An 11,269-nucleotide genomic window follows, 5' to 3' on the forward strand; every position below is an offset into this window, starting at 1 on the left:
ATTTTTCCACCAGCCTTCTCAGGCGGGTCAAGAAATTCGTGACTGACTCCCTGTCTTCCCGCTTCGCTGTATAGAATCTGTACCTATGCAAAATGAGGGGTGGTTTTGGGTCGTAGTGCTCTTTCACCAATTCCGTTACTTCTTGGAAAGTTTTCGTGTCCGGCGCATCGGGATAAGTCAGACTACGTATAATGGCGAAAGCGGAGGGTCCGCCCGCCGACAGCAGGATAAGCCGTCTCCTTTCGTCCGTCAGTATATCATTTGCCCGGAAGAAGTAACACATTCTCTCCACATACTGGGACCAGTCCTCAATAGCCGGGTCGAATGCTTCTAACCTCCCAAAAAACTGCTTTTTTAAAAAATGGCAAGGCTTACCCTCCGAGTGCGGCAGCTGGTCTCCGCAAAATTCGTAGTTTACCTCGTCGCCACTGTAGTAATCCACGGGAGGCAGGAGTTCCGTCACCACACCAATATTTATTTACAATAACGATATTCCAGGAGCAGCTACAAAACAGTGCTGCTGGCAATCCAGTCAACTTAAGACTGCTCACAAAGCCTACACAGGTGATTATATGGGCCCCCTCAATGAGCTATCATTGAGGGAGCTCATACTCCAATTGGCCAACCAATAAAGCCAATTGGAGTTCATTACAACAATTACCCCCAAAACTATATACAGAAGTTATAAATGTTAACAGAGGCAACAGGGGAAAGAGAGTCCATTAAAATGTTGTTCGTTCCGAAGGCCTCCAAGTCCTCCCGGATCTCTGAAGCCTGGCCACACGCTCGGCACTCTTTTGGGCAGTCGGGTTATCAACAGTCGGTGCCACCTCAGGAGGAACCACTTCGATGAGAGGCAAACTGGCATCACTGGCCTCAATTGGCACACTGGGTGACCAGAAACAGGAGCCCCTGGATCCCCTTGGCTGGACAGAGTGACAGGAGTATTCACAAAATGCTAGCTGGACTTGCTGGCTTCAGGTTAGGGGTTGCCACCCCTCAAACCCCAAAAGTGGTCGACGTGCTGGCTGACAATTTTCCCGTCCACATTAACCACATGAGAGACCGGCCTAGACTGGTCCACAGCCCGTCCTTCTAACCAACATGAACCTGAGGCGAAATTACCTAGCAAAACCGGGTCTCACGCTCGGAACAACCTATCGCCATTGTGCTCTGCCTGCTGACTCTTCTGGGAAGCCTGATGTGCCTCCACTCTCCCCTCAAATTTGGAGACACAAGATCCAATTGGGTTCTCAACTGACGGCCCATGAGCAGCTCAGCTGCTGTGACCCCCATGGTGAATGAGGGGTTTGAGATGTAGAACAACAACAAAATTTGCCAACCACTGGCTAATTTATCAGATTGCTTTTTCACTGCATTCTTGACAGTTTGAACAACCGTCTGAGCCAGACCATTCGATACTGGGTGGTAGGGAGCTGTCCTCGTGTGTCGTACACCATTGGCTCTCACAAAACACTGGAAATCATCGCCGGTGAAGGGGTGCCGTTGTCCAAAACAATTGACTCAGGAAGTCCATGAATAGCAAACACTCGCGCAAGCCGTTTACCATGGCCGCTGAGATAGTGGTCCCCATCTCTTGAACCAATAGACACTTATCTATGAGCGTCTATGAGCAACAAAAGCATCTTGTCCATAATCAGGCCCGCATAATCAACATGGACTATAGTCCACAGGTGACCAGGCCATTCCCAAGGATGAAGGATGGCGGGCGGCATCAATGATTGCTGCATTTGGCAAGGGTGGCACTGTTGTACTAGTTCTTCAATGACGTTATCTAATGGCCAATGCCTGGCCACCAAACCTAATTCTGCTCCAACTTCTTCATCTTTGTCTGCCCTGGGTAGGCACTATGTAGCTCTTGAAGGAGGGAACCCTAGCCTGAGACGGAATGATCACTGTGATGTCCACAGAATCACGCCGTCTCCACATGTCAACTCGTCCTGGTGAGTGAAATAGGGCCTCAGCTGTTTGGACTCCTCTTAACACCAGCCAGTCTGCATCATTTCTTTGACCTTTGAATGAATAGGGTCTCTTTGGATCCAGTTGTGAATGTGCTCCAGAGGACACTGGCAGAGTGTTCAGGAAATGTAAAGCAAGAATGATCTCCTGGGGTACAGGTGATGGTGGATGCTCTTGGGTAGGGGCAGGTGACTTAATACATCCACAATGGCAATTTGCGTTCCAGGCCAGCGCTGTAAAGCAGTCATTTTTAAAGTCAGGGTTAGGGTCGCTGATGTGTCGCGAGGACTGCGTTTACCATAGCAGAAAGAGAGACAGGCTCCCAACACTTGTAGAAGTACAACTCTATTTTACTTAACTATGAGCTGTTAAACATACTTGCACTGTGGGTTGACACTATGTTGAGTTGACTGCAGACCTGAGGCTAACCTGACCAAACTATCCTGCTAGCACATGGTAGATGTTTGTGTTGTTGATCACGGGCTCTGGCTGTCTCAGAGGCTGCATCCCGAGAGAGAGGGAAAACTAGTGCCCTCTGGCTTTATAGTGGCCGTGTCCTGTCTGGTGATTGGCCGCTGTGTTCTGTGTTGTTTGGCCATTCAGTGTGTCAGTCAGTGTCTGTCTATGCACCATCATATACTTGTGTGTACATTATGATAGTTGCGACCCATGGGTGGGTCGGGGGGGGGGTGTATTGGGAGGGTCACGGGGCTATTTATCGCGGCGTTCCCTATCGTGGGAAGAAGTGCCCAGCGGCCGCGACCGCCTTTTAAAAATGCCCGCCACTTCCGGCTTTCAGAATTTCGGCCATCCCACATATGTCTGCCCCCTCAGCAGTGTGCAGGCCTGGTGCCCAGCGAGGTAGACCTCCCCCTCCTGACGTTGGCATGCTGACCCAGGAGCTGATTCTTTAAAATAATTTGATGGAGTCTTCTCTCCAGAAGCAGCAGAAGAGAGCAGGTCACGCACCCCATACGCTGACGCCACGTTTTCTAGACGCAAGAGAGATTCCTCCATTTTGTCGCTGTCAGCAGTGCTGGTGTGACCTCTGGTGAACAACCCATGAAGAAGAAGCTGAAAACAGGAACAAAGCGGGATAAAGAAGATTTCTTGAGGTATGGGTTTATTAATTGTGGCACTGCAAATCAGGATGCAAAGTTCATGTGTGTCATATGCAGGGAAATACTGGCAAATTAAAGATTAAAACCCTCAAAACTTCAAAAGCACTTCAAGACTCAGCATGACAAGTTCAAGGTCATCTGCTTGATTTTTTTTCAATGGATGCAGTGAAACCTTAAATCATCAGATTAAGTCCTTAGCAGAAATGAAACATTGAATGACAAAGCAAGTGAGATGGTGAGGACCTAACAGGCTCACCTGTCACATTAAAGGTAAGAGAAAATGGTAGGTCGAGAAGTTCAAGCAGCGTCAGTCGCACAATTCTGGCAGCGTGGATCATGAAGGTCAGCCGGCATGGGTCCCAAAGAATGGCCGGTTGGTAAAAAAGAATTCCGGGCAAAAAGGTTTTATAAAACACTGCTGTACAGCATAGGTGTAGACCGTCAACAACAAGGCCCAACACTGCACCCTCACCGAAGCTATAGACAGTATGGACTCATCCTCCCTGAAAAGGCCCAGTAATGGCTTGTGGTCAGTCACTCAGTCGAACCCTCGACCTCGCACATATTGGTGGAATTTCTTCACACTGAATATAACTGCTAACCCCGCCTCTCAATTTGGGCATGGCTTTGTTCTGCTTTAGAAAGGTTCCCTGAAGCAAAGGCGACAGGGCGCTCCGAAGTATCTCCAATTTTGGGGGATGAAACTTCCCTATGCTGTAAGGGGAGACATCACATATTAGCACGGATGGTTTCCCTGGGTCAAAATGCACCATGAGGTTTGAGGAATGTAATTCTTGCTTCGCAACTCGAAATGGTTCCTCTTGGAGCTCCCTCCATTGCTGATACTTCCTGAATAGTCGGTGTAACGTGCCGATGTGTCGCTGAATTCGGAATAAATCTTCCATAATAATTTGGACATAATAAGTCCAAAGATGTGCGGGTTAGGTGGATTGGCCATGCTAAATTGCCTGTAGTGTCCTAATAAAAGTAAGGTTAAGGGGGGGGTTGTTGGGTTACGGGTATAGGGTGGATACGTGGGTTTGAGTAGGGTGATCATGGCTCGGCACAGCATTGAGGGCTGAAGGGCCTGTTCTGTGCTGTACTGTTCTATATCTATATAATTTACCATACCGAGGAAGGATTTAAGATCACTGACAGTTTTGGTTGCAGGGACATCTCGTATTGCCTTGACCTTTTCTTCCAAGGGATGAACCCTAGGTATGTCACTTCTGAGGCCTGAAAAGTATAGTTTTCTTAATCTAGATGGACCCCATATCATGGAACCTCTTTAATACTTCCTCTTGGTCATGTTGGTCATGTATTTTTCTGGTGTAGTGCCAGCGACAAGCACAACATCTAGGTAAACCATCACCTTGAAAATTCCCTGGAGGAGATTTTCCATCGAGCGTTGGCTGAAGCAATGCTTGAATGGCAGTCTGGTACACAGGAAGAGACCTTTGTAGGTATTGATTGTAGCAAACCTCGGAGGCTGCTCATTCAATTGTAGTTGCAGGTAGGCGTGACTACGGTCGAATTTTGAATAGGTGAGGCCAGCTTAGAGTAGAGATCGTCAATTCGGGGAATCAGATACCGATCGACCTAGGCAGCCTGATTTATGGTCAGCTTATAGTCACCACAAATCCTCATTGAACAATCAGCCTTAAGATGTTAGGATCCTGGACCAGACCCCAATTTATGTCAGGATACCAGACGGGAAACCCCCAACAATTTGCAATGTGTAAAACTGTGAGGAAAGGATCCATCACCCCAGAAGTGATGACTCTGATCATTAAGCATCTTTACTGTTAAAACAAACTTTAATTTAAATGCAGAACTAACCACATTAACATCAAATAAATAGTATTACAATTAAACAGTTAAACAGTTCTTAAACAAAAGGAAATACTTTAACTTATGCCCTACACCTTCACTATAAATATTCCAATCAAGCAACCTCAATACAGTTCAAATGCCACTTATAAATAAAGTTAACAAAACAGGTTCACTTGCGGTCCTCTGTGTAGACCTATTGGAGAGAGACCCTTTCAAGAGCAGATCCAGTACACTTATCCCACAACCTGCTTAGCTAGGACTGAACACAATCCCTCAAATTGTCCACTCCCAGGGAACCGTCCAAAATATAAACATAGAACATAGAACATAGAACAGTACAGCACAGAACAGGCCCTTCAGCCCTCGATGTTGTGCCGAGCAATGATCACCCTACTCAAACCCACGTATCCACCTATACCCGTAACCCAACAACCCCCCTTAACCTTACTTTTTTAGGACACTACAGGCAATTTAGCATGGCCAATCCACCTAACCCGCACATCTTTGGACTGTGGGAGGAAACCGGAGCACCCGGAGGAAACCCACGCACACATGGGGAGGACGTGCAGACTCCGCACAGACAGTGACCCAGCCGGGAACCGAACCTGGGACCCTGGAGCTGTGAAGCATTTATGCTAACCACCATGCTACCATGCTGCCCATTATTCCATTCCATTAGTCCATTAGTCCTTTATCTATAACCAAGTAAGTGGTTGGAATAAATGATTATCTCACTCTTATGAATTCTTAATTACAGCTTTAGCAGACACACAGTCTGGGTACCTTACCCTAGGTTCTTTAATAATACCAGTCTGCACCGGCTCTTGGAAAGAGCACCCTACTTAAGCCCATGCCTCCACCCTAACCCCGTAACCCAGTAACCCCACCTCACCTTTTTCTTTGGACACTAAGGGCAATTTATCAGGCCAATCCACCTAACCTGCACATCTTTTGGACTTTGGGTGGAAACCGGAGCACCCGGAGGAAACCCACGCAGACACAGGGACAACGTGCAGACTCTGCACAGATAGTGACTCAAGCAGGGAAACGCACCTGGGACCCTGGAGCTGTGAAGCAACTGTGCTAACCACTGCGCTGTCGTGCAGTTACGTAACAGGCACAGAACAGGCACAGAGCACTGTACACCAAGTCTTAACAGGTCTTAACACTTCAGCTCCCTGGTCCACACTGCCCTGGGACCTGCCCCTTGTGCCCCTTGCAAACTTCCAGTTGGCTGGGCTTCATACAATTGACCCCAAGCCAGTCACGTGGTCCATGGAGCCCGCCCCTTTAAAGGGGTCACGCTATCACAGATACATCTAGGGCAAATTATAGAAATGGAAATGTGGTGGAGGTTGGAACAGAGGCCACCAGGAAACATAAAGGGAAAGAGTAAAGGTTTTTGTCAAAAGATTGTTTAAAGCAAGAGTAAATCTCAGGAGGGACAGAAACAACTATCTTCTGAGGTGGGGTGAAGAGATGGTGGGAATACTAAATGCATATTCTGCCTCAGTTTTCGGAGCGGGATCAAAGAGTACTAATTAAGGAGAAGAAGCAAATAGACAGAGTTACTAGCTTTAAGTTGGTAGCATTCAAAAGAGACCAGGCCCTGATGACATCCATGCTGGAATTATTTAAGATGTCAGATGGAAGCTGGCCTGACTGTTTGTTAGCTGTATAAATTGTGCTGCAGAACTGAAGGAATGCCAATTCGAAAAGGGTGTTAAAACAAACTGAGTAATTATCGACCTTTCAGCCTAACCTGATAATGAGTGAGCTTGCAGAGTCACAATATGGAACAAATTTCACAGCCACCGAGAAAGGTTCTGTGTTAATTAAAGACAGTCAGTCTGGATTTGTAAAGTGTAAGTTGTGCCTGAACAAGTAAGCAGAAGATCCCGCCGCCGGCTGATGGCAAGCTGTGTCTGCTGCAGGAAAACACCTCATGTGGGGGTGGGAATGGCATAAAATCCCAGTCACAGTCAATTGTTTTTTTCTTCGGACTGAATTTTACGTACCCTTGGCAGGTGTGTTTCCCACAGAGAGTGGAGGGGGGGGGCACGTAAAATAGGCTGGGTGCCCATCCCACCACCAAATACGCGACCTGACTGCCTCATTTAAGTGTACAGTTAAGGGTCAAGTAAGGTTGTTATCGAGCTAATTGACCCTGATCATACGCTGCCCACACGATAAAACATTTGGCATGGGCAGCAGGGTGGGAGTGGGAAGGCCGATTTTTTTTTACCTCAAGTGCTTAAAAGGCAGGAAGGAAGGTGGGGTTGCTCCTCGAGGGCTGCCCTTTGCTAATCGCGGGACAGCCCCACTGAGGCAAACACTCCCCCCTTCCTTCCTACCTGGTTGCTCTCTGAAGCCCACCTGCACCCAGCTGCCACTCTCCCTCACCTAAACAAGCATCCCCCGCCAAGACCCCGGACCTATCTGCTCCAGGGATTTATCTTCATCTTCTGCAGTCCAGGTAAATACCACTGACGCCTTCCTGACGCTGCCAGGACTGATGGAGCTGAAATTGGTGTTGCCGGCAGCTCCAGAGGGTGCGACTTCCTCTCCAATGAGGGATTTCTGGGTTGGGGAATGTACCATCGCAACTCAGTACTAAGCCCATGGACGCTACGACCAAGAAAGCACAACAGCGCTGATACTTCCTCAGGAAACTAAGGAAATTCGGCATGTCCACATTGACTCTTACCAGTTTTTACAGAAGCACCATAGAAAACATCCTATCTGGCTGCATCACAGCCTGGTCTGGCGCTCAGCCCAAGACCATAAGAAACTGCAGCGAGTCATGTACACAGCCCAGTCCATCATGCAAACCCGCCTCCCATCCATTGACTCTGTCTACACCTCCCGCTGCCTTGGGGAAGTGAGCAGCATATTCAAAGAGCTCTCCCACCCGGGTAATTCTCTCTTCCAACCTCTTCCATTTGGCAGAAGATACAAAAGTCTGAGAACACGCACTAAACAGATTCAAAAACAGCTTCTTCTCTGCTGTTACCAGACTCCGGAATTACTCTCTTATGGACTGAACAGATCGCTACACACATCTTCTCTACTGAGTAGTACTACACTGTATGCTTCACCCAATGTCTGTGCCTATGTATTTACATTGTGTGTTTATCATATGTCCTACATTTTCCATGTATGGAATGATCTGCCTGGACTGTATGCAGAACAATACTTTTTAATGTACCTTGGTACACGTGACAATAAATCTAAATCTAATGGACGATAAGGCATAAGCAGTGTCATCCTTCAGGGACCTGGACCACTGTTCTTCATTAAGTGTTTTAAGGCTTGGATATGCAGGACACAATGCCAAAACCTATATATGACACAAAATAAAGGCCAGAATTAATTGTAAAGAGCAGAGACTTGGAGATTCAATGTTAACCCCAATATAGCCACAAGCAGATCTCACATCCCTTATTCTCAGAAGTTTTATTTTAGTGCCCAATATCCAGTTTGATCTGCAGGTCATCAAATCGCAATTCTGTATGCTGGATGCTATAACATTGCACCTGCGCTTACATGAATTTCTCCTTGCTTCTGGGTGGAGAACTGATCAACACTCAATTGTGAACGGCTTAGAAGATTATGGGTCAAGAGTCCGAAAAGACAAATGCAAATTTTTCCAATCTACAATTGAATATCTGGGAAATATAATCGCTGCCAAGCGACTGCATAAGTCGTCTTTGAAGGTCAAAGTTATTATCAAGGCACTAGCATCACAGAATGTTAACCAACTTCAATCTTTTCTAGGCTTAGTAATCTACTACGGAAGGTTTATCCCCAATCTGGTGACTATACTAAAACCCTTGCATGATCTACTGAGTCAAAATAAGAAGTGAAGGTAGGATCAATGTGAGAAAGCTTTCGTACGAGCCAAGGAGATGCTACTCAAGTCAGAAGTCCTTGACACATTTTGATCTGCACCTACCCTTACAGTTGGCATGTGGCACATCACCTTATGGTGTTGGGGCGGTGGTTTCCCACATCATGCCTTCAGGTGAGGAGAAACCGATAGAGGAGAATCCCGCTCCGCCGTTCCGGCGCCGGCTGCCGTATTCTCCGGCGGCGGTTTTCGGGTGGAGGTGGGGATCACGCCGCGCCGGGCGGGGGCCATTGGCAGCAGCCGCCCCGGCAATTCTCCAGGCCCCGATGGGCCGAGTGGCCGTCGGTTTCTGGCCAGTCCCGCCGGCGTGGGTTGGACATGGTACCACACGGCGGGACCCAGCTGGTTTGCTGGCTGAAGCGGTCCTCGGGGGGGGGGGAATCTGGCCCCAAAGGGGGCCCCCATGGTGCCCTGGCCCACGATCGGGACCCACCGATCTGTGGGCGGGCCTGTGCCGTGGGGGCACTCCATCATTCCGCGCCAGCCCCTGTAGTGCTGCGCATGGCCGGCGCAGAGAAAACACCCCCTGCACACGTGTTAGAATAAGCCGGCCGGTCTGCGCATGCATGGAACCACGGCAGCGGTTCTGCGCATGCGCTAACTCGCGCCGGCCCTTCGCCGCCGGTTGGCGCAGTGCCAACCCCTCCACTGTCGGCCTAGGCCCCGGAAGTGCGGAGGATTCCGCAACTTCCGGTCGGCCCGACGCCCGAGTGGTTCTCGCCACTTTTTACGCTAGTGTCGGGCCATCATGGGGATTCAAGAGAATCCTGCCCTTTGTGTCCAGAACATTGAGTAAAGCAGAAAGTAATTATGTGCAGCGAGACAACGAAGCCCTAGGAATCATCTAAGGGTTAAGACAGTTCTATCGATATCTGTATGGGAGAAAATTGACATTATTTATGGGCCATCATCCATCAATGACAATGTTTGGACCACATACCAAGATTCCATCACTGGCAATGAGCAGAATGTAGAGGTGGCCATTTTCTGTTGCCAGCACATATGTATACTATCATAGTCACGGTGGCGCAGTGGGTTAGCCCTGTTGCCTCATGGCGCCGAGGTCCCAGGTTCGATCCCGGCTCTGGTCACTGTCCGTGTGGAGTTTGCACATTCTCCCCGTGTTTGCGTGGGTTTCACCCCCACAACCCAAAGATGTGCAGGGTAGGTGGATTAGCGATGCTAAATTCCCCCTTAATTGGAAAAAAATTAATTGGATACACTAAATTTACAAAAAAAACAAAAAAAAACATAGGTGGGCTTTTCCAACTACCCCGACCAGATAGTTTACCGATAAGTAGTTTGTGTGGAAACATTTTCAACTTCGAACATGTAGATAATACTCCTGTAACCGCAGGATAAGTAAAGAAGCACTTTCGAAGTGATCCAGCACTTTCCAAGGTAAAGGACATAGTGCTTCGAGGCAAGACCTCAGGAGTAAACCTTGAGCTAAAACCGTATTCCACCTGAAGACTTGAGTTATCCGTACAGGCAGGATGTCTCTCCTTGGGAATGACAGTCATCATTCCACCATTATTAAGAAAATGTGTATTGAACCAATTAGACAAAGGCCGTTGTGGTATTGTGAGAATGAAGAAGATAGTGAGGAGCTATTTTTGGTTGCTTGATTTAGATGGTGAAATAGAGGAGAAGGCGGGAATATATCTGTCTTATCCAAAAGTGTGAATCCTGCTGCCATTAGCACCGTTGTTTCCATGGGAATAGTCAGAAGAATCTTGGTAATGGGTACACATTGATTATGTGGGATATGCGCCGAACAGGCGGCGGAATGTGGCGACTAGGGGCTTTTCACAGTAACTTCATTGAAGCCTACTCATGACAATAAGCGATTTTCATTTCATTTTTTTCATTTCATTTGAGGAGCGCGTGCTTCTCATTCTAGTCGATGCTGATTCAAAATGGCCAGAAGATGGGGCGGCACTGTGGCGCAGTGGTTAGCACTGCTGCCTCATGGCGCTGAGGACTCGGGTTCAATTCTGGCCACATTTAACTGTCCGTGTGGACCTTGCATATGCGCCACGTGTCTACGTGGGTCTCAGCCCTACAACCTAAAGGTGTGCAGGGTAGGAGGATTGGCCACACTAAATTGCCTCTTAATTGGAAATAAATGAATTGGGTACTTTCCCCAGCATTGCTAATAATTGAACGTCAACTCCATACAGCATTAGACTTACTAAAACCACGAAAAATAAAAGATATAGTCCAGAAAAAGCAACAGGGTCAGGTCATACAGCAGGAAAACAAAGCAAAATGTGTTTTTCAGCTGGTGACAAGGACTTCAGGCAAGAAACTATACTACAGGTGAAAAATGGATATCTGCCACCATCATAGCACAGACAGGACCGGTCTCCTACACCGTCCAAACTCAAAACGATGTAAACTGGCGGATCAATTGTTGGCAACA

The sequence above is a fragment of the Scyliorhinus canicula genome, chromosome 16, assembly GCF_902713615.1.
Source record: "Scyliorhinus canicula chromosome 16, sScyCan1.1, whole genome shotgun sequence".
Classification (NCBI taxonomy): Eukaryota; Metazoa; Chordata; class Chondrichthyes; order Carcharhiniformes; family Scyliorhinidae; genus Scyliorhinus; species Scyliorhinus canicula.